Source organism: Panthera onca, chromosome C2 (assembly GCF_046562875.1).
Source record: "Panthera onca isolate mPanOnc1 chromosome C2, mPanOnc1 haplotype 2, whole genome shotgun sequence".
NCBI classification, from domain to species: domain Eukaryota; kingdom Metazoa; phylum Chordata; class Mammalia; order Carnivora; family Felidae; genus Panthera; species Panthera onca.
In genome coordinates, this window is record NC_138347.1 from 3,004,406 (window position 1) to 3,028,003 (window position 23,598).

General features: G+C 60.1%; 1 long non-coding RNA gene across 3 annotated transcripts; it reads right to left on the minus strand.

Moving 5' to 3' along the window:
• Window positions 1–1,853: 1,853 nt before the first annotated feature.
• Window positions 1,854–23,598, minus strand: LOC132684042 (uncharacterized). Of its 3 annotated transcripts, none has more exons than XR_009612543.3 (4): window positions 23,499–23,598; window positions 7,639–7,759; window positions 6,975–7,043; window positions 1,854–6,627 (listed from the first exon to the last, which is right to left on the minus strand). It is a non-coding gene; the product is annotated as an uncharacterized LOC132684042 (long non-coding RNA). The 3 variants fall into 3 exon arrangements; XR_013557813.2 differs by lacking the exon at window positions 23,499–23,598 and having other exon boundaries at window positions 1,854–5,738; window positions 6,536–6,627; window positions 7,639–8,822; XR_009612542.3 differs by lacking the exon at window positions 23,499–23,598 and having other exon boundaries at window positions 7,639–8,822.

Below are 23,598 nucleotides of genomic sequence, written 5' to 3' on the forward strand. Positions count from 1 at the left end.
GGGTGTGGTTTCCTCGCTGTGCCCATCTCGCTGGGTTTTGGTGTTACTCCTGTGCTGGCTTCATAAAAAGAATTTGGAAATTTGCTTCCTTGTCAATACTGTGCAACCATGGAGGTGGCACTGATGGCTGTGTGTTGCTTAAGGGTGTGGTGGAATCACCTGTGAAGCCATCTGGGCCTGGAGCCATCTGTAGCTTTGTTAGTGTTCCAGCATTACAGTCCTCGGGGTCCACTGCTAAGATCAGTAGAACAGTGGGTGGGAAACTTGGTTGGAGCACACCCCATGAAGAATTTTTAAGTGATAGTGGGGTGCCCGGGTGGCTCAGTCAGCTAAGCATCTGACTTCAGCTTAGGTCATGATCTTATGGTTCGTGAGCTCGAGCCCCACTCTGGGCTCCACACTCTCTCTCCCACTCTCTCTGCACCTTGCCCACTCATGTTTCTCTCTCTCAAAAACCAATCGATCAATAAAATGAAAAATTAAATGATAGTAAAGCCAACTATTATTACCATCACTGTCAATTCGAAGTGGTCAGAGAAAGAATACACTCCCTCTTGAGAGGACACCCCCTGGGTACAGCTTCACCGGGATTTCACAAGAGCACACTGTCCTCAGCAAGCCAACACAAACCCTGAGCCTCTGCCAGTGCCTGGAGCCTGGTCTGACAGCTGGTTTGGTGGGCATTTACATCCTATTAAATCATACTCATTTATTCATCCGGAATGAGAAAATAGAGAACAAGAATTTTTTGTCATATTAGTTGTGAGACATTATTATAAAAATATTAAGGAAACTTTGTGAGGCACCCGGGTGGCTCAGTTGGTTAAGCATCTGACTTCGGCTCAGGTCACACTCTTGCAGTTCGTGGGTTCGAGCCCCTTGTTGAGCTTTGCACTGACAGCTTGGAGCCCGGAGCCTGCTTTGGGTTCTCTTTCTCCCTCTCTCTCTGGCCCTCCCCCATTCTCTCTCGCGCGCTCTCGCTCTCTCTCAAAAATAAATGAACATTAAAAAAAATTTAAGGAAATGTTGAAACTCTGAATCTTCCAAAAATCAAGCATAGAAATTCCTCAAAAAATTAAACATAGAATTACAGTATGATCTATAGCAACTCCACTCTGGGCATAGACCCAAAAGAATTGAAATCAGGGGCTTAAACACACAGATATCTGAACACCCGTGCTCATAGCAGCATCGTTCACAATAGCGAAAGGGTGGAAACAACACACGTGCCCCTCCATGGATGAATGGATAAACAGAATGTGGTCTGTCCACACAGCGGACTAACTTTCAGCCCTAAAAGGGAAGGACATCAGACACCTGCTGCAGCGTGGATGAGCCCCGAGGACATCATGCATGTGCCAGAGACACAGGGGTGTGTGGTTGCCCTGCTGGGGGAGTTGGGGGGTGGGGGACAGAAAATGGGATGAAGGCCGCCGGGAGCTGGGGGAGGGGGAACCAGGTCTCAGGGTTTAATGGGGACAGAGTTTCAGCTTTACAAGATGAGCGGAGTCCTGGAAATGGGGGGAAGTGGGGCTGCACAGCAGTATGGAAGCCCACTTAACAATAGTGACCACAGGGAGCCTGGCGGGCTCAGTCGGGTGAGTGTCTGACTCTTGATTTCAGCTCAGGTCACGATCTCACCGTTCGTGGGTTCCAGCCCCGCGTCGGGCTCTGCGCTGACAGTGTAGACCCTGCTTGGGACTCTCTCTCTCTCTCTCTCTCTCTCTCTCTCTCCCTGCCTCTCCCCATCTTGCGCTCTCACTCTCTCTCTCAAAATAAATACACATTTTTAAAAAATGGTCAAGATGGGAAACTTTGCATTATGTGTGTTTTACCACAATCAAACAAACAAATAAATGAAGCAAGTTCTTTAACTTGTTAAACAAAAGAGTTATTGTTAGAAAAAAAAATTTTTAAGGAGAGAAGAAAAAACCAACTCACAAGCCCTGGCTGCTGGGTCTGCCGGCAGCATGTCCTGTCGGGGGCGCCATGCCCGAGGCCCCCCTCCTGCACACTCCCTCCATCGGGGTCCAACCCTAGAAAGTTCGGAGGAGCCCTAAAGCTCTAAGCCTGTGGTTACACGTGGGATTTCCCAGCAAGCTGGTTTTACACTCATTGCCGCTAAGCTGACCTCCTCTTTCCAGACATTTCCACCAACACAATCTTACCAGAAGCTTCGTCTTTGGTTCTTATTTCATAAACTCATGAGTTTAATTCCCGGATCTCCAGGGTCACTCTGAGAAGCTCTGAGAAATGGGGTACTTTCGGCTCGGGGTGTAAGGACCCTCTTCGGGAAGAGGCGTGGCCGTTCTAGGGAATGTCCTCCCTAGCGGGGGGGGGTCACTCCTGGACAGTTGCTGGAAGGACCCACAGGGGAGCAGGAAGAAGTCTGCCTCGTTTCCCAGGAAGGGCCCTCACCCCCGGGCGGGTGGGCGGGAGGTCAGCACAGGCCCACGCACAGCTCACAGGGTCCCAGCGCTCGTCTGCCTTGTCCTCTCCCGCCCCCGGGAGTGAGATGGACTGTCTCCGTGCGGTGACAGGGTGGTCACACAGCTGTCCGAAATGTTCACATGCTCCAGAAACAGCAGTCCTTCCGTTTCCTGCTTGATTTTTTTTCTGGTGTCATGAACAGAGTTGACTCCCTGAAACAGCAGCTCAGAGATGGGGACAGAAAGGACGGGGGCGGGGGGAGCAGACGTAAACATTTCTAGGGGCTGTGAGGTCACTCCACGGCGCGGACGCAGCGTGAAAAAATCCAGCACGCGACATGGGGAAACTCGAGCGCGGTATTTCCTCTCCGGAACCGTCTTTCACCCGGCAGGTAAGAGGGATGGTGGGTGGGGACTTTGGGGCGTCACACCCCTGATGGCTTCCTACTTCAGTGGGCTTAATTCTAAGGCCCATCTTACCAGTCTCATCGCAATACTGCGAACAATACGCCGGCGGTGGAAATAAAGGTACGTGGGCATTTCAAAACCTGGAACATTTCCATCGCATCCGATTCAAACGTGCGTGATCCTGTGACGAGCATCACGGAGGCGAGGGGACCCGTGTGGACTGTTGGCGGGCTGGGGACACGGGGAGGAGAGCGCTGCTAAAGAAGCGAACTCTCGGGTGACTGCTGGAGACTTTGAGGCAAATTCTGAACACTTAACTGTATCGCGGCCGCCTGCCTCCCTCGGGTCAAGATATACTTATTGGCCAATGGAAGGATGCTCGCGGCCCCGGGGCCTTATGTCAGTCACCGCAGTGCGTCATCGGCACTATTGGCTCACCAGCCCCCGCGGGAGAGGCCCAGCCCCCACGCCGGTTTCGGCCCCCGGGAGGTGGGTGTCAGGCTTGGCAGGCTCCAGCCGCGGCTGCGCCATCCAAGGGCGGCTTCCTGCCAGGGCCGCTCCCACAGTTACCCAGTGGCTGGTGGCCACCGAGAGACTCACACAGGGCAGGGGCCTCTGGGTTTCCAGGCCCGGGGACAGGAGTTGGGCAACACGGGGCTCGTCCCACGACTTGTCCCTCTCAGTTGGGCTGACGACCCCTCCCGGCCCAGAAACAGTACAGGCCTCTCCCTCCTGCGTTGAGCAATGCCCCTCCCCTGGGGCCAGCTGCCCACTGCTTCCTCTGGAAGAGGCTCCCCTGTCCTGGGGCTGGGGGGTGCCCCAGCAGGGCTTCTCCTTCGGGAAGCCCCTCCGTCCCGCCGTCCTCACTGCCCCCCCCCAGCCGCCACAGGCTGCGGATGCCAGGATTTCCACCCCCTGCACCCACGTGGGCCCTGGTGGCTTGGCTGGCATTGCCCCCCCCCCCCCCCGCAGTCTGGCTTTTCCAACTCTGGGCTCCAAATTTAGGGGTGGAAACAGGCTCACCGTGGCAGGGCTCCCCAGTTTGCCACGGCTGGATGGACCAGAGAGGTCCAAAGGGCTCAGCTGCACGCGCCTGTGAGACCCAGGCCTTCCCCATCGGGGTCACCTCTCCTACCCCCGCCCTCCAGAACGGAGACGAGACGAGGCCGCATCTGGGGCAGGGGATTTTCCATGCCAGCTGTGTTGAGGCTCAGGGGCCGCCAGCTCCGGGCCGTGGCTGGATGCCCTTCCCTTTTCTCAGGCAGAGTCATTTGCATTCCTGGGTACAGCCTGTTCAGTTTCCATCCCGCCCGGCCCTATACTCAGGAGAACCAGTTCCGGAGGGTGCGGCTCTGGCCCGTGGGCCCCGGGGAGTCGCCCACTTAGGAGGGCACCAGGGTGCAGGGGGGCCCCCCGGGCACATGGTGATGCCAGTCTACCCCCCCCCCCCCCCCCCCGCTCCAGGGCTCAGCCAACACCCATCTCCGCTCCCGGCTGAGAGAGGGGACAGCAGACAGTTAGTCTCCTATGGAGCCACGACTCAAGGTCAACTCGGATGTGACAGCAGCCCCTGCAGGCCCAACGGCCACCGCGCTGTTACGGATCACAACAGTACACGCGTTTCAGGTGCTCGCCCAGGCTTCGTGCGCATCCGGGCAAGCTCACGCCTCACCGGGAAGCGGGTGTCCCTGTGCTGTGCGTACCCCGCCTGGGAGCACCTCCTACCCGCTTGTAGCTTCCCAGGGGCGCATCTGCACAAAGACGTCCCCGTGGGGTGATGCTGGGGCTGGTCTCTGGGTTGGGAAGGTGGAGACCCAGGACCCTGCTCTGTCGGGGCCTCTTGGAGCCCAGAGATCCTCCTGGAAGACCAAGCTATTGCTGCTGGAGGTATGGCATCCAGGCTTCTCGTCGGGTGCCCACCTGGTTGGAGGCCAGGGTGGGGTCCCTCGGTGGATCGTCGATGGGCTCAGCGTGTCCCCGACAGAAGACAGTGCCTGACCCTGTCCACGCTTGTGCGGACGGTACTCGCCTGTCAGTCGGTGGAGAGGTGACAGTGAGCGTGTGTGCCTGCCCCCAACATCCCTTCCAGATTTGCCTCCTCCACTTCTGCAAGAAGAGCCCTAATTCTGTTCGACCAGGCCCGGCCACCGGCCATAGGAGATTCGGCTGGCATTCTTCTCCAGAGGAGCTGGCCCGGGGCCGAGCGTCTGCCACTTCATTCAGGCGGCTTCGCTGGAGCCCCCACACAGCCCCCACCTGGAGCGGACTGGCCCCCAGACACCCCGGCCGCGGTTGAGCCTCAGTGTCTCTGCTCGTCGCGGCTGCCCACGACTGAGCCTCGGTTCCACCCACTTATCTCTCGGGTCGCCTCGGAGGCTGGAGCAGCCTGTAGGGCAGACGTTTCCGGAGCCCCCACTTAATGCCAACAGCTTCAGCTCGTCCTCAGAAAGCCACCGACACCGGCAGCCCTGGTGACTCCCGGGGTGTGGCAGTCCCCGGGAATCCGGGTGAAATACAGCCAGCACAGGCCACACCTGTGGGGACTGAACCACGGGCCACATCCCGCAGCCCACACCCCGTGGTTCCTAAAGGGAGGGAGACACTTTACTATCCATTGTAGATTAAATCGTGCGTTCCCCACGAGAAGACACGTCCACGTCCTAACCCCTGGTACCTGCAACTGTGACTTTATTTGACAATAGGGTCACTGCAGATATAATTAGTTAAGATGAGGTCAGACCGGAATAGGGTGGGCCCTAAATCCAATGCTTGGTGTCCCTATAAGAAGAGGAGAGGACACGCAGAGACACGGGGACAATCAGCCATGGGTGGCAGAGGCTGAGGTCAGAGGGACCCGTCCTCAAACCCAGGAACTCCAAGGACGGCCGGCAACACCAGAAGCTGGGAGAGAGACAAGGAACACATTGTCCCCCAGATCTTTCAGAGGAAGCACACCCTGCTGACATCTTGATTTAGAGCTTCTGGCCCCCAGAACCGCGAGAGAATAAATTTCCGTGCTTTAAGCCGCACAATCTGCGGGACTTTGTCACAGACGCTCTAGGAAACTAATAAACCATAATTTACATCCAGCACATAATGGACGTAATTTATGGCTCTGGGAGGCAGCCCCGGGAAGGACTGGAACCCCTGTTCTTCCCTCCCCGATAGACTCTCCCAAACCCCCTGACAGGTACAGAGCTTGGAGCACCTATCCGCTCACACATGGAGACCTGACAGAGCCCGCACCACCCTGGGGCTGGACCCCAGGCCCCCCTCGCCTGGGGCTGGGACAGCTCTGTCCTAAATGACGGTTCTCCCTCTTCCTGCCGGTCGGCCATGAGAATTCACCCCAGACATCCTTTTAAGACTCACTGCCCAGGGGGGCCTTCTCTGACCCTTCCTGCCCCGGTGACCCTCCCTCCTCTCTGTGAGACACCAACCCACCCTGGCACTTCTCCTTCCCCCCGACCAGGTGCCCTGGGGCGTCCATGGGGCCAGGAGTGACTCTCAGGCACGGGTCTGCATGTGCTGTGTAGTGGTCCAGGTGGGCAGCCGGAGGAGGCGGCCACCTTATAGACACGGCGGGAGGCTCGCCTGCCCCTCCCCCTCTCCCCCCCGACTCCTACCTGGGGCGCCACCAAAGCTGGGCCTCAGCATTCCCTGTACTTAAAGGAGTCGGGGAGACACCGCTTGCGTACCCGTGTTTGTGATGAGCTGCCTTCCTTCCCTGCCAGCTCTGGGATCCCAGCGGAAGTCACAGCCGTTGACCCTGGCACTTGTCACTGGGGACCTGGAGTAAAATTGTGCACGTCAGGACCAGAGGAGACGCCCGGATTCTTAGCAAGGACGGGCTGCGGGACTCTGGGGGAGGGGAGGGGGCAGGAGGGGCAGACACGTCCAGTCCCCTGAGCACCAGAACCCTCCCAGCACAGCAAAGCCCCCCAGCTCTCCCGCTGGGGCTGCGGGATTCCTGCCCAAATGGACACTGAGTTTCTTTTCTTCTGAAGGGAGGTGGGGGCTGGGCTTTTTCAGCATCTCCTGCCCCCTCCACACCCGCCCCTCCACCGCCACCGTGGTCCAGAAAGGGGACAGGACTCCCTGGGAGGGAAAGGAGGGATAACGCGAGGAGCCCAGGACCTCGGCAGGAGCCCCACAGCGCGACGATGACAACGGATGTGAGTGGAGAGTCATGACGGCTGCCGGAGTCTGTGTGCGTCATCGAGAGCAGGCGGATGGAGGGAGGAGAGTAAGAATATCCACTCAGGAGGTGGGAGGGAGAGCCCGGCGGGGGTGGGGGGGACACTGTCTTCCTCTTGCCTGGAGAGAGCTGCCACCGGCAGGCACAGGGTGTCCTTGGGGCTGGAGGGAGGGGTGGAAGATGCCCCAGGACCCGGCGGAGCCTCGTGCCCCGGCAGGTCCTTCCCCACACACGCACCGGGACCCCCACCCACATTTCATGCTTGCAAACGGGAGTCCAGTCTGCTCAGTGGAGCTGAGCGCCCCCCCAGCAGAGGCCAGACCCGCTCCGTGAGGCTTCTGGGCCATATGGGGTCTGCCCCGCCCCCTGGCCTCGCCCTCACTCACCTGCCTGCAGCCCCGCTGACCCAGCTCACGTCCCACTGGACACCCGTTCGGCCCTCCGCTCAGAGGGAGTCCCAGAGCACCACATCGCTCTGTCTCTCTCAGACCCAGAAGTGCCACACCCCACCCTCCCCGGGTCCCCTGTCCCCCGACCCAGAAGTGCCACACCCCACCCTCGTCCGTCGCCGTCCTCCGCCCTGCGTTGGCCCGCCGTTCCTACCTGACTCTGTGTGCTGGCTGGCGGTCTCCCTTGCTGGGACCTGGGTCCCATGAGGTCGGAGACGGTGGCAGTCCCTGGTATAGCCCCGGTACCAGGCACATGGCGGGCCTCGAGACAGTTTCTTGAAGGGACAAGTGAGTGAGCGGATGAATGCATGAGCCTCCGCTGAAGTCCTTGCAGGCCTAGGAAGTCCATCCCGGGTCCCCACGAGCCCCGCTCCCTGTCAGCCCAGCACAGAACTGTCTCTGCCACTCCGGGGGGCCCCTCTGCGCCTAGAAAGGGGTGGGAGGCCGACAGCTTTCGCCCAACTTCAGAGTGCCCAGAACACCCACAGCTTTGTTCTGTGAGAACTGCATCCAGTAGCAGGGGTGAGGCCAGACGGGCCCACAGGTGACCCACACCGCCCGTACCATACAGCCCTAAGGCCACAGGCAGCACCCTTGGCAAGGACGTGGCGGCTTGTGGTCAGTGCTGGCCACGGGCCGTGTGGATGGCAGAGGGAGGATCCCTCACGGAAGAGCCTAGACGACAGGACATATGCAGGTGGCAGCCACGGGGCACACGGGGGAGATGCCCTGTGAGGCTCCAAGGGCCACACACCTGTAACTCCTCCCCTTCACACCCATCTGCCAAGCTAGGGACACAGACAACCAGAAGAGACAACATTCCTGAGAACATGTTTTCTACAGCTCCGTGGGAACAGGTGCTCGATGGCGGCTGAGGCGCCAGACCCAAACCCGGGGACCTGCTGCGGGAGAAAGCCACCGCTCACGGTGACGTGGCAGAACCCCGGAAGCCCGACATTAACTTTCCATAATTCAGACTTTTACTAATCCGACCGGCCTTGTCCTCCACTTAGCCAGAATCGGCGGCGTGCACTCGTCTGGGCACACGCACCTCACCAATGGGCCCTTTGCCAGAATTTGTACAAATGACCCTGTTTTACGTCATCGCTTCATTGTTCGTGGCTTATCTTTCCTGATTCTTCGCAAAGCCTGCCAGCAGCAATGCAACGCGAGGAGAGTTGTTCTCAGACACTTTTGCAGCATCCTCTGGCTTTTTATTTGCCAAAGGGAGTGCAGCCCCAGCTTCCGAGTTCCAGTAGAGGTGTGGGCTAGGCCATTACTCCCACTGCCCTTTCTCTTCCCCCTCTTAGCTACGGGGCCCCTCCTTGGTCCGGGCCCCCTCCCACGTGGCCACACTGCGCGCGCGCAGGAGACTGGCAAGGTCCTGGGAGTAGCCTGCCCTGCAGCCAGAGACCCCCCTCTCCTGCTGGGGCGGAGGGGGCGGGGCTCCGCGAAAGGGGTGGGGCCAGGTGCAGGGAGGGGGCTCCAAGGAGGGGGCGGGACTCCACCGAGGGAGCCAGGGATCCGTGCAGAGGGCCAGGCTCAGCGCAGTGGGCGGGGGTCTGATGAGGAGGCGTGGCTCCACGCAAAGGGCGTGACTCGGTGGAGGGGGCGTGGCTCCGTGCGGGGGGCGGGGCTCTGCGGGGTGGGCGTGGCTCAGCACAGGGGCCGAGGCTTGGCGGAGGGGGCGGGGCTCCACGGGGGCGCGGGGCTCTGCAGAGTCGGGGAGACTCTCAGCACAGAGGGCGAGACCCCATACAGAGGGTAGGGCTCTGCGGAGCAGAGGCCAGGGCACTGTACAGAGGGTGGCAGGGCTCATGAGTACTCTGATGCCTTTTGCTAGTAACTGACTTCTACACAAATCCAAGTAAAATCCACTGACAGAGGCACCAGATTAATTCTGTCCCCGAAACAAGCCAACCAGTGACACACGGGGCAACTGGAAGCAGGACCCTGGGACATCCCCTGACCCTGGATCTCTGACCACTGAGACTCACCAGGAGTCTGCTGACCCCGCAGCTCTGGGGTGATGGTGTGGACCGGTGATATCCGGGGCTCCATGGAACAGAACCACACGTGTATTTTTAAAACAGACACCGTTGTATTTCTCAATAGCGGCAAAATGTGCTAATACTTACTTTCCTAAAATACATTTTTAAAAACACATAGGAAAAGTTCTAAGCATCTCAGGTGCCCTTAAGAAATGGAGTGCCACACTTTAAAACGCCAGAAAGCCCCCTGAGAAAATCCACTGGTAGCAACACACTCTTCCTGAGCACCTGAGTATCAGTGCCCTGAGGCTGCCAGAACAGAGCCCCGCAGGCCTTAAATGAGAGAAACTCGTTGCCTCCCAGTGCTAGAGGCTGGAGGTCCGAGATCCTGGCGTGAGCAGGGCTGCTTCCTCCTGAGACCTCTCTCTCGGGTGGGTGGATGTTGGCTTTGCCCGTGTCTTCACATGCTCTCTCTCTGTATGTCTGTCCCGAATTCTTGTAAGAACACCAACCAGGTCGGATTGTACCTTCGACCGATGACCTCGTTTTACCTTTATCACCTCCTTAAAGGCCATACTGCCACTTTCGGAGGCCGGAGGTCAGGGCTTCACCGTATGATTTGGAGGAGGCACAACTCAGCCTACGGACCCTTCTTGGCTCTATCGTGTCAAAGCTTTGCACACGTCAGTCTGTGCGATCCTCACATGCCCTTTGGGGTGGGAAGTCTCCGAATCCCCATTTACAGAGGGAGACACTGAAGCGGTGGGTATTGAGGCAGCTTTTCCAACCGAAGGTCAGGTTGCCGCCGTCTGTTCAATAACGATTTTGCCCATGACGCGAATAACCGACACATCTCTGCAACGCTGTTCCAAACAGACTGCCCGCGAGACACTGACCGTGAGTGCTGGGGCTCACTCCTGGTGAGCCAGGGGAAGGACTAACGATTGCAAACCGTGAGCCGGGCCTGCCCCGTGCATCTGATCCCAACACAGAAGCAGGAGCCAAAGGCATGTGCAGGAGTGCCCCAGACGGGCTGCTCTGTGTTCCACTCCTGCGTCGCTCACGCAGCCCCAGGCCTTCCAGCCTGGTTTCTGGGACCCCCACCCCAACAGAGTTTCAGAATGCTCCAGGGGCACCCGGGTGCCTCAGCCGGTTGAGCGTCCGACTCTTGATTTCGGCTCAGGTCACGATCTCCCGGTTCGTGGGATGGAGTCCTGTGTCGGGCCCTGTGCTGAGTGTGGAGCCTGCTTGGGATTGAGTCTCTCTCCCTCTCTGCCCCTCCCCCTCTAGCTCATGCACACATGCACCTGCATGGACACGTGTTCTCTCTCCCTCAAAATAAATAAATAAACATTTAAAAAGAAAAGGATTCTCCAGGGGCGCCTGGGGGGCTCCGTCCGTTACGCATCCAGCTTCGGCTCAGGGCATGATCTCTCAGTTCATGGGCTCAAGCCCCACATCAGGCTCTGTGCTGACAGCTCGGAGCCCGGAGCCTGCTTCGGATTCTGGGTCTCCCTCTCTCTCTGCCCCTCCCCCCGCTCACACTATGTCTCTCTCACTCTCTCTCAAAAATAAATAAACATTTTTTAAAAATTTTTAGTAAAAGAAAAGAAAAGAATTCTCCAGATAAAATGCTCCCCTGTTTGGGGGAGTGTGGGGGTCAGGAATGACAGGTAGCCTGTCAAAATCATAATTTGACTCCTCAAAGGTTGGCCAGTTTCCCAAACTGACATGCACCGCCCTCGCCAGCCCCCCGGGGCCGGGGCGGAGGCTTGGGCTGCCGGGGCACAGGCATTTCTGGTGGAATGAGAAGTCTGGGTGTGGTCAAATCCCTCAATCCATCACGCAAATAAGTGACTCACCTCATCAATTGTTCAGAGATGGAACCAGAACGGGGTGAGGAACGCCCCCAAAGCAGGCACCTGCTGGAAGGTTCTTCCTGCCAATGCAGAGTCCCAGTGAGGGGGGACCCGGGAGCTGGGCCAAGCCAGGAGCCAGAGCTCTGCCCCAGCCGTGGGGGTCACCTCCAGGGAGGACTCTGTCCCTGGACCTGACTCTACTCCAGCATATGCTGTTATGCAGCGTTATTGTGACGGCAGCTGACGGACAGGCCTGTGCTCAGGTCACCCGCCCTCGTGGCCCCACGTCCACCGAGAGTGCTGGAAGGCCCTGCGGAGCCCCAGCCCTTGGGGTCTGTTCCGTAGGGGCCTGTCAGGCTGAGGACCGCCCACATTATAAGAAGTGCTCCAGGTGAAGTCCAGGGCATTCTACGGCTCTCCCTGTGTCGGCTTTTGTTTCCCCAGAGACAAAATCCTGTTCCCTTCCTAACGAGTCCTCTTAAGACAGAAAAGGCGGGCAAATTCACTTGCTGTATCGGGCTGCCGTAACATGCCCCAAGTGCGAAAGCCTCCCAGTGTCAGCGGCCCCTTGGGGTATCCGAAACCCCAAGTTGGAAAACAGCGCCAGCCACTGAAAACCCGGTACCGAGTGACAGGCTTTCCTGGGGGGTGGCCCCGGCCGCCCACCCCCGGCCGCCCCACTCCGAGGGAGGGTGCTGTGCCGCAGACGTCGGGGGTGGGGGGGCGGCTCTGTTCAGCGCGAGGGGACGACACCTTTAGCGCGTCTCCCAGCTTCCGCACGTACAGGTTGTCAGGCTAAAAACAGCAGCAGCGAGCAGCCCACACTGGGCAGGCCCCCCCGCCGCTGTCTCTGCCTGCTGGTTTGCTTCAGATGACAAGTCCACACAGTGCCGCTCCTGCACTCAGGGCCCCCAGGCGCACGCCCACACGCGGCCGGGCATGTGCACACCCGGGCAGGCACGTAGCGTGAGAGGGCCACGGGGCCCTTGTGCGAAGGCAGCCCGGCCCGGGAGATCCAAGGCAGTGCTCCAAGGGGCCTCTGGAATGCACATCCGCAGGGCAGTGACGGGGACCAGCTTCCTGTGGGACGCACGCCGTGGGCCTCTCCTGTCCTTGGGGACAGCCGGGCCTCTGAACGGGAATGCAGGACGTGCTGGCGTTACTCCCGCTGAAAGAGCTCTGCGGGAGCAGGCTCGCAGCCCCCCAGATGTGTGAGGGGTCGGGGAGGCGGGGCCAGGAAGGGACTTGGTCTTGGGCAGCCTCAGGGGCCAGCCCTGTCTCCCCTCAGGAAAGGGTCAAGCCCCCCCTGTCGCCTGCACCCTGCCAGCCATGCAGCTCTCCTGGCCCCTTCCCTGCCTCACCAGCCACGAGATCCCACAGGCTCCCAGGGCCTCAGTTTCTGCACCTGCACAATGGGATGGTTCCGGCAGCCCTCCAGGACATAGGAAAGCGTACAAAGCTTCAGGGAGGTGGAAGGCTGTCGACAAATGCCTGTCTCTGGGCAAGATAGGGTGATATGCAAATCTACCCCCGTCCTACCACCACCGAATGCTCCCTCCCTGCCAACCCTCAGCTGCCTGTTGCAAGCATCGCGCCCAGGCCCTGAGCCCGCATGTCTGGCGGCCAAGGGCATATGGAACCAGTGAACGAGGAGGTAAGCAGACCGCCGTCCAAGGAGGGTGACACAGGCCCGGCCCCCAAAGGCTCAGCCTCGTGTGCCTAGACTTTGAATGTCTGGGACCCCGAAGCCGTTTTGGACCTTAAGGTGACACCCAAATGGTGAACCAGGACGGGGTAGCAGCCGGACAGCACAAGCCAGCCCCAACATCCTTGAACGCCACACCAGGCTGCCTGCTTCCACGTTTCTTTGATAGGAGAGAATAATAAACTTCTCTCTCATTTTTTTTAAGAATGTGTTTCCAGGCTGTCAGCTCCGTGACAGTTTGGTCTGAATATCCCGTCACCACATGCCCGTGCCCCACATGCAGGCAGCGTCACAGGCGTGCCTGTTGGCTCCCCGACAGTTCGAAGCAGATGGGCCGTGGGCTGCGGCTCAGCCCTCCTGGCCGCCTCCCCGCGGGCTGTCACCGCCTCGCATGCCCAGCGGTGTGTGTGTGTGTGTGTGTGTGTGTGTGTGTGTGTGTAAACGTCCCAGAAGGCCTGATTCCCAGTGACTCAGGGCTCCGGGATCCCACTTTCCTTGTGAAACCGTCATCCACCTGACCTTGGGCCAAAAGTAAATATATTTCAAGAGTTTAAGTAAAAACTCCTTCCAGCGCGATAGAATTGTGGGAAAGAACTACTTTTTAAAACAATAATAAACAGAGCTCAAGTGGGTGCAGCGTCAGGGTCCCCAGGAGGCAAGCTTGAGGAGGAAGGAAAGGGGCCCGGCCAGGCTGGCTCGCTTCCCCGGCCACCGTTGGGAGGGGGCCAGGCTTCTGGGGCGCGCCAGCCCAAGGGTCCCGTGTCCGGACTCTGGCCGCGGGGGCCCTGAGCCTGGGGAGGAGCCTGCGGTCACCAGGACGGAGCCCAGCACCTGGGAAACAGAAGGGGCGGCCTCGCACCACGCACGGCCTGAGCCCCAGTGCCCGCAGAATGTGGGAGCCGCGGGCGGGCCTGGGCACCGAGCGCCCCTCCTCACTGCTCGCCTCGGGAGAGGGGGGAGGCCTGGGCCAGAGCTGGAGGCGAGGCAGAACAACCTGTTGCGGTTGCCCTCCCAACGGGGGCGCAGGGTGCCGCCTCGGTACGCCTGCTTTCCCTGCACGGTTGGCTGCAGCCCACGCGGGGCCGGGAGCGGTCCGAAACCGGGTGTGTGCGTTGCCGCGCACTGGTCCGTGGCGGTCGTGGTGAGCGTGTGTGCACGGGGGAGCGTGCGTGTGTCTGTGCCCGCTTCTTCCCAAAGACAGGCTGTCTTGCACCTGCCCGGCCCTCTGCGGCCGGCCGACCTGTGCACAGCTGTGGGCAGCGGCCTCAAAGCCCCTCCGGGCGCAGCCCCGGGGGTCCCAGTTCCACCGATCAGATGTGGCCTCGTGGAACCAGAGCTCTCCCATTCTAAATCTGCCAAAGCTCATTTCTTGTGCTTTTCCAAAAAGAGCTGCCAGTTTTCCCAAAACTCCCGGGGGGGGGGGGGGCAGGGGGGATTTCTACCCCCTTGGTGGCTGGCCAAGACCAGGTTCCTAAGGAGCAGTCGGGCCAGCCCGGAGATCACGGTGGGAAGCCCAGAGCCCGTGCACAGGGCTCCGGCTGCCTCTCCCCTCCTCCCACGGCCCTTCCTCCCGCACATCTGAGCTCCATGTGCGCTCACCTCCGGCAAGGAAGGCTGGGGTCACCGAGCAGGCATGTGGCGGGAGCTGGGCCAGCTTCTCCCGGTGGCTCAGTCCCTCAGTCTCGTCCCCTCAGCCACGACGTCCAGAGCCGGCTCGGGAGCGGGCTGCCATCCAGGCGGAGCGAGACAGGGGGGCACGTACAGAGGTTGGAGCCCCACCCACACCTCTGCCGGAGTCCTGAGCGAAGGTCTGGGTGCAGGCCACCCTTTGAGCACCCCAAGGCACCTCCTGGAAGGCATGACCCAGGGCCCAAGGCCCAGGACAGAGGAGGTGTGAGAGCCCAAAGGAGAGGCCTGCCGCCAGGGCTTTGGCGGAATGAGCCCCGATGGCTGTCTTCCAGAGCAGCACAGGAGGCTGTGGCCGGTGACGGCCACCGTGGGAAGCGACACCTGCAGGAATCCGCTTGCTGGCCACTTAGCAGGGCCTCTCCAAGGGGTGCTCCGTGGGGATGGTGAATGCGGGAGGCAGAGACAGGGGAACGGGATGCGACGTTTCAGGATTATTGGGACCGGCTCCAGCCCATCACACTCTTTTAACCCCCACCCCCGCTCCCGAATACAGAAAATGCAGTTCGGCGACTCTCGCGGTCAGTTCGGACACAGGAAGCACGGGCCATGGATGCGGACGGCACAGGGAGGGCTGCGGGCAGGAGCAGGGTGGGTGTCCCTGCCAGCAAGCCGTGCCCTCCACCCCCATGGCTGATGGAGTCCTCCGACCTCAGGCGGCATATGGGGGGTCCTCCGGGGACTCCGAGGGCAGCGGGGAGGCTGAAATGGTCCCAACAGCCCGGATCCAGGCCCCTTGAGGAGCTGAGACTGCATCTGACAGTCTGTGCTAATGACGTCGCTCAGGACGTGGGCTGTCCGAGCCCGAAATGCCGACTGTGTGCTTAGAGAGGCGGGGCTCTGAGCCGGTGTCGCAGCCCGACCTGAAGGGCGCTCTGTGCCACCAGGAGGGAAGGGCGTGTGACGCAGTGCTGGCAGCTCGGCCAAGGGCACACACTTACAAAAACAAATTGGAATTACACTCGAGGTCTGTGCACTTCGCTGTGTGTAAGTTACAACTCAAGTTTTATTTTTTTTGTTTTTTTTAAGGTTTATTTTTGAGAGGGAGAGAGCAGACGAGGGGCAGAGGGAGGGAGAGAGAGGATCCGCAGCAGGCTCCCACGCCGTCAGCACAGAGCCCGACGCGGGGCTCGAACTCACGGACCGTGAGCATCATGACCTGAGCCGAGGCCAGGCGCCTAACCAACTGAGCCACCCAGGCGCCCCACGACTCAAGTTTTAAAGAACGGCCCAGACCCTTCTGAGGAAGGAAAAAAGGAGGGGGCATCATCACACCCGCCAGAAAGGCTAATAGCAAAGCTGAAATCGTCATAAAGTGGGGTATCGGCTCAGGGACAGACAGGCTGACCAGTGAGCGCAGAAAGACGCCCCCACCCGTCGATGGATGTTAACCACGGGAAGCGGCATGACAGGTGCCTGGGGAGGCGCTCGGTACACACGACAGACAACTAGATGCTTTCTTCACACCGCGCACGGGAAGCCACTCCAGACGGACTAGGAAATGAAACGTAGAAAGTCAAAGTGTAAAACCTCTAGAAGAAGATGTAAGTGAGTATCCAGGTGACCCTGTGGCGGGAGAGGACCTCCCAGATAAGACACCAAGAACCATTCGTGTAAAAGACTGATACGTTCGGCGACATCAAAACCGTGGACATTTTTTAAATGCTTATTTATTTATTTTGAAAAAGAGAGAGAGAATGCAAGCAAGGGAGGAGCAGAGAGAGGGGGAGAGAGGACCCCAAGCAGCTCTGAGCTGTCAGCACAGAGGCTGTGCTCACACCGTGAGATCATGACCTGAGCTCAAGAGTCAGAGGCTCAGGGGCGCCTGGCTGGCTCAGTCGGTTGAGCGTCCGACTTCAGCTCAGGTCATGATCTCACGGTTCATGGGTTCAAGCCCCGCGTCAGGCTCTATGCTGACAGCTGGGAGCCTGGAGCCTGCTTCGGATTCTGTGTCTCCCTCTCTCTCTGCCGCTCCCCTGCTCGCACTCTGTCGCTCTCAACAATAAATAAACATTAAAGAAAATTCTTTCAAAGACAGGCAAGGGATGAACAGCATAGAGGACTTTTAAGGCAGCGAAGCTACTCTGTACGATACCATCGCCGTGGACACACGACCTCGCACGTTCTCCCAAACCCACACAACGCATGACACCACGAGTGGACGGGATGCAAACTGCAGACTTTGGGGCATGGCGACGTGTCGGCTCAGGTTCATCGACTGTGACAAAGGCACCGCTCTGGTGGGGGGTGACGGTGGGAGAGACTGAGCTTGTGTGTGGGCAGGGGGACACGGGAACTCTCCACGCCGTCCCCTCAATTGTTCTGTGAACCCAAAGCTTCTCTAAAAAACAGTTGATTACCAAAAAAAAAAACATTTTTTTAAGAGAGAGGGTTGGGGAGAAAACTCAGAAGGAAAAGGGGCTATTAAACACATCCCATGGTTTTTGGCATGACCGGCCAGCGTCTGTCACTCGAATCTCCCAAGTCACAGTGATGTCTGTGTCCAAGGACCCAGCCACACCAGGAAGCCTGCCCACTCCAAAAAATGGTACCTGTCATATGCACAGCTTGTCCTCAGCACCAAATGACAGAGAACATGGACACACGCACCCCAAGTGGCCACACCCTGAATCACATTGGTTGTCACCGTCCTGTGCCTCAGCTGAGCAGGAGGGCTGCCCTTGCGCCTACCCTCACACCAGGCAGAGACCCTCCCAGTGGGGCCGCTTCACTCCCAAAAAACCTGGGTCTTGGGGGAACAACTGGAACCTGGGCTTAATTCCCAGACCTACCACCCTCCAGCTTTGCAGCCGGGGCCTCCCCGGAGGCTGGCAGGGCAGGGATGAAGGAGTGAAGGAGTGAAACGCCTCTGGCCACTGTCACCGGGACAAGAGGACTTGTTGGAACCCCCTGGACAGGTCTGGAAGCCTCAGGTGGTAGGGGACAGCAAGCGGCCCAGGGAGCCCGGGGCTGTGGCGTCTCCCATGCACGGGTCCTACGTGGACGGCCTAGGGAGGTGGAGAAGACCGTTTCCAAGAGCCATTCCTAATGGGCTCACCTCTCAGAGCCACAGAGGAGGTGGTGGCTTCTGGTGAGAGCCCCCCTCTGTGGGGTAGGAACAGGGTAGAGGGCCAGGAAGACTCAGGCACGCCCCTCGAACACGGCGGGGCTGACCCGAAGCACTCTTCTCCAGAAAACGGCCCCCACGGCGTCATCGACCTCACAACTGGATTCTAGAAGCGGTCGTGTGGCCGGTCACCACTGCCCTGCCCGGCTTCCCGAGGGCCCGCTGCTCGCAGGGAGGGTCCACACCCAGCCCCCAGCGGCAGCCTGCTGGCCTTGCCCGTGTCCGGCAAGGCCTGGGACCCCAGGACCAGCAGGTCGAGTGACCTCATTTAACGGCAGGGTCCCCACACTCACTCCTAACCCCAGGGCCCCTGGGCCCCGGAAAAAGCCCAGGGGAGGGTCCTGGGGGCTCCACGGACACAATCACAACAGCTCCTGGGACCGCACCTTCTTGCTCCTACATCCACTTCCCGGGGGCCCAGGGGGTGGGCACCGAAGGACAGTGCTCTCTCGGTGGGAGGACGAGGGAGAGCGTGCCGTGGAAACGTGGACGCTGCCCACGCCGCCAGCAAGGGTGAATTTGCCCCCGTCCTGGCAGAGGGTGGTCTCGGCAGCCCCCGGCCCCCTGGACACTCACGCGGCCCGTGAGGACGTCCCGAGTCCCCGCGGCAGGGTGAGGAGGCCGGACAGGTCGCCCCGCTCATGGCCGAGCCAGGCCCACACGCCCCGCCGCCCCGCCGTGGCTGCTGTGCCTCAGGGCCACGGCCACCTTCAGGTTGTGTGGCCTTGTGCCGTGGCGCGTTTCACAACCTCCCTGCACGCTTCCTAAATGCGGGGAGAAGTGGCTGCAGCACTGGCCTAAATGACGTGGCCGGGGTTCCGGGAGACAAGGCGCACAGAAGTGCCCCGGAGCCCCCGACCGCTCTCCGGGGCACTGCCGTCACCAGGCCGCTCTTGTCACGCGCTCCCGAGCAGGAGCAAGGTGGACAGCAGGCGGGTCCCTCGGCTCCCGTGGGCCGACGGCAGCGAGGACCCTGGCAGAAGGGCAGGCCGGTGTCGGGGGAGGACAGCTGTGGCAGGTGAGCCGGAAAACTCGGTCATGCACGAAAGCGAGCGGACAGAAGCCAGATGTCTCCCTCTCCCTCTCCCTCTCTCCCTCTCTCTCTCTCTCTGCACCCGGCGTGTGGATTCGCCCCCTCCTCGCCTTTGGAGATCAAAGAAAGGCACTGCTCGCCTGGTTGCTGCTTGGGAGCCGGGAGCGGGCAGGGAGCTGCAGGGCAGGGGAGCCGGCTTCGAAAAGCGCCTTCAGGGGCAGGTAAGTCCACTAGCAGGAGGTGTCTTCTGCAGAAAACAGAGCCTCTCAGAGTTTGACGCTCAGGATCGCGAGATGAGTCTTTTTGTGTGAATGCCGTGGCTCCCGGCCTGGGCGTGCGCCCTCCCTGGGAGGACCCTGCGCGGAGGACAGCTGGAAACCGCGACGCGACGGGACGCGACGGGACGCGCCGGGAGGACGTCGCCCGCCTCCGGACCAGGGCCGGCAAGGAAGTCCCGGCTTCCCGCCACCCCACTGCCGGTGCGGCCGCCTGACCGGGAAAGGAAGGATGACCCTGACCCCCAAGGCCAACACTGGAAAACGTGCTCGCCCTCAACCTGCCTGAGGTTATGGAAGACCCTCCCAGGGCATCCGGAAGCATCTTCCTCTGGGCTACACACGGGCCAGAGAGAGGCTGGCGGGAACCGGCCACGCTCCAAGGGGAGGGCACCAGGACCGCTGTGTCCTCTCCAGGTACGGTTTCTGTGAACGTGGCGCGGACTCAGCAAATGAATCGCTGCCTCAATAGCCGGGGAAAGTGTCGGCACCCAGAGCTTTAGACCCTGGTCCAATCATTTCTGGAAACCGGGCGAATGCCCCGTATACGTGGGCCTCGTTAGCCAAACTTGAACTCCTATGTGACGTTACGTTTTTAAGAACCTTGCCATATCAACTTCCGTTTCATTATCTACTGCTCAACGACGAATGACCCCCAAACCCAGTGACTTAGAATAAAAACCCACCACTCGCTATGCTTTGCAGCTCTGCGGTTTGCTCTGGGGGTTCTTCTGCTCTCCCCGGTATTCCGGGGGGTAGGGGTGGCCACAAGTTGGAGCTGGCTGGAGGCCCCGGTTCTCCTCCGACTGGGGCTCCCCTCGTGGCTACACGGCCGGCCTCACAGGAGGGCAGCCGGGTTCCAGAAGCAGACAGCAGAGGCTCCAGTTTAAGGCCCGAGCTTGGAAGCCTCAGGACGTCCTTACCGCCGCGTTCCCCAGGTCAAAGCCAGTGGCGAGGACGCCTGAATTCGAGGCGACGGGACTTTGGCTCTACCTCTTGGCTCGGGAGCAGCTCGTGTGCACGAAGGGGGGAACCAGAGCCCCGTCTTTGCTGACCAGCTGCTACAGTCACGTCAGCCTGTGTCCCTGCACGATGACCTTTCCCCGCTGTCCAGAGCCAGCTTGCAAGGTCAAAGGATAGAGTCTTGGAGACAGTCTCGAGCACATCCCTGCCTCCTGGTGCCCTGGGAGCTGGGCTGGTGCTGGCGAGAGGACACGCCCTCGGGGTTCTTCCGGGAGCCCCAGGGCCTTTGTTCTCCTCTGCAGCCGCCTCCACGGGCCAGGTGGTCTGGGATCTGTACGTCATGTCCTTCTCCCTTCTCGTCACCGATTCCGGAGACCCCCCTTCCCCACCAACAGCCCTCCCCAAGGAAAGCCTTGACAAAGCCCTCGGTCAGCGGGAAGCTACCTGGTGGGGACAGAGGGGGAGACCAAAGGTGACCTCCGGGCCGGCCCTCTCCACCCCGTGGCGCGAAACCGGCCCAGTGCTCCACCTCCCTCCCTGCCCCCCTGCAGTCAAGCCAAGCACCCCTTCCCCCCGGGAAGGGGCCCAGTGCTGCTCCTGAGAGCTGGCCTGCCCCCTCCCCCCCGCCGCATGTGGCCACACGTGCCAGCCTCAGGGTTTGGGGCTCAGCTCAGGAGGGAAGGGGGTGGGCGGCTCCCAGATGTTCGTGGTACTGTGGTCTAGAGAGCGGCCTTGCAAAAGCCGAAGTAGGGAGTCCAGAATATAACGGAATGGCCACCACGGTGGAAAGCGGTACCTAGACATTGCAAATGCATGCGGCACTCAGCCACAAGCCACTTAGCTCCTAGAGAGTTTTAATCTCAGCAGGATATCAGAGCTGGGTGCAAAGACCGTCCACGCGGTCGTCCACACTCTGTCCAGCGGTGAACGGGGAAGGGGGCTCGGTGTCACTGGAATAAGCCGATGATTAGAAAGAAGTGTGCCCCAGACAGGACCACACACAGCCAGCCGTCCAGCCCCCGGGGCACTGAGCTATGACGCGTGCTCTAGACCCCCGCCAGGCACGGCCCCAGCCAGCGGGCACCTTCCCTGAACCTACCACCGGGTCCCGCCGGGGCCATGTGTGCAGTCGGACCTCGCACACCTCCCTCCCGGAGCCCGTCAGCTTGTGACAGACGTGCCCATCTGGGGATCTGCTTCTTGTCGGTGACCCAGCACCGGGCCAGCCACGCGCCGTGCAGCCGACACACGGACGTAGTCACTGAACGGATCCACGCTTAGGCACACCGTGTACCACGGGTCACTTACGTGCACTGTTGGTGCACCTGCTGGAAGATTCTTCAGCCATTTAAAGTGGTGGCCACGTAACGGGAGGAGATGCTCACGAGGTCGTGTAACAGGAAACAAGTGTGTCGCGAAACCGGGTGTGCAGTTCGATCCCGAGGAATCTGAGCATTAAAAACTGGACTTGGGGGGACGGTGGTGGCTGGAGGGTCACCCCCAGCGCCCTGGGCCCGAGGAGCTGGCAAAGGTCCCTCCTGGGCTGACTCACCGTCTCCTGGCAGGTGACAGCGCGCACGTGTTTCCGTCTGCATTGGGGTGGGGGGGGCCGGCTCTTGAGGGACACACGGTCTCCCAGCTGTGGGCCTCCCACGAAGGGCACGCCCGCCCAGGGAAGCCCAGAGTGGGCGCCTTCTCCTATACTTCTGTGCCCCCTGGGGCGAGTTCTGGGAGAAGGCCGTCCTTTCCAGCCACAGCGCCCTGATCTCCAGCTGGGTCGAGGCTCCAGATTCGGCACACCCTCTCTCCCAGCAGCCCCTGCACCACGCCAGCTCAGAGCTCGAGCCGCGGGAGAGGTGGCCCCTTCCCTGGGGCTCCACACACCAGCCCCGGGGCCCTCCCCTCAATGCCCACCTGTAAATGCAGGCAAGGGGTGGTCTGCCTCCTGGTGGGGACCTGCCTCGTGCGGGGCACTTGCCACAGAAGGGCTGAGTCCTCTGTTCCTTAGAAATATCCCCACAGAGGGGGAGCCTGGGTGGCTCAGTGGGTAAAGCGTCCGACTTTGGCTCAGGTCATGATCTCGGTCTGTGAGTTCGAGCCCCACGTCGGGCTCTGTGCTGACGGCTCGGAGCCTGGAGCCCGCTTCGGATTCCGTGTCTCCCTCTCTCTCTCCCCTTCTGCTGCTCATGCTCTGTCTCCCTCTCTCTCAAAAATAAATAAACATTAAAAAAAATTTTTTTTTAAGTGCATTGGGACACCTGGGTGGCTCAGTCGGTTAAGCGTCCAACTTCAGCTCAGGTCATGATCTCGTGGTTTGTGAGTTCGAGCCCCACGATGGGCTCTGTGCTGACAGCTCGGAGCCTGGAGCCTGCTTCGGATTCTGTGTCTCCCTCTCTCTCTACCCCTCCCCTGCTTTCTCTCTCTCTCTCTCTCTCACTCTCTCTCAAAATTAAATAAACATTTTAAAAATTTTAGAAAGAGAAACATCCCCAGCTGTGCCAGAAGACCGAGCCCAGGGCCGGTTTCCACACCTGCTCCTGCTGCCCGCAGCTCACGGCCCTTAGGAGCTTTTCTGTTCTGTGTGTTTTTAGTTGACGTATAATTTGCATACAATAAGCTACACCCATTCAAACTGCAAATCTGTGTATCTGACAGATGTCTAAACCCGTAAAACCACCACCACAATCAAGATGTAGGACGGTCCCATCACCCCCAAAGTTCCCTTACACCCCCTTACAACCTGTTTCTTCCCACCCCGGTCTGCCCCAGGAAACTTTTCATTGGTAGGGGTAAGCACAGGTGTAAACTTTCTGGAGGCAAATGCTATCAGAACCTTCTATGGCCACCTCTCCCCTTCAGCCTCACCGGCTGCCCCTCCTGGAACACTGAAGCACGCCTCTGCCCCGGGGCCTTTGCACGTGCCGTCCCCTTCTCCCGGCCGGCTCTTCCTCCAGGTGGCTGCCTCCTCACTTCCCCCAGGTCCGTATTCAAATCACACTGTCAGGGAGGCCTTTCCCATCCCGTGTTATATGGTCCACACCCCATCTCCCCTGCGCTTTGCGTTATTTCCTGGCGTACCGAGGTTTACACATTTGCTCGAGTAGGAGGCTGGAGCCCCACAAACCCACCTCCCTGGACCACCGTCAGTCGCTCCACCCCTACTCAGCCTTCTCGCCCTCCGCCTCCCTGCCCTGCATCCCCAAATGAGGGCAGATGACAGGTGCACGCTGGGGCTCTGGACCAACAGAGAACACGAAACACCCCCGACGGCAGAGAGCAGTTACCGACACCGACGGCGGAGCTGTGACCGAGGGACTGGATCGTGAGAGCGGATGTCCTGCCACCCAGGAAAGGGTTAGCTGGGAACGTACTCACGAGTGCGCTCCACCAGCCACCGTCCTCTGCGGCCAGAGTGAAACACGCTGAATCGTTGTTCCCCTCAGTGGCCCCTAAGATCCCCGTTGACAGAAGCCAA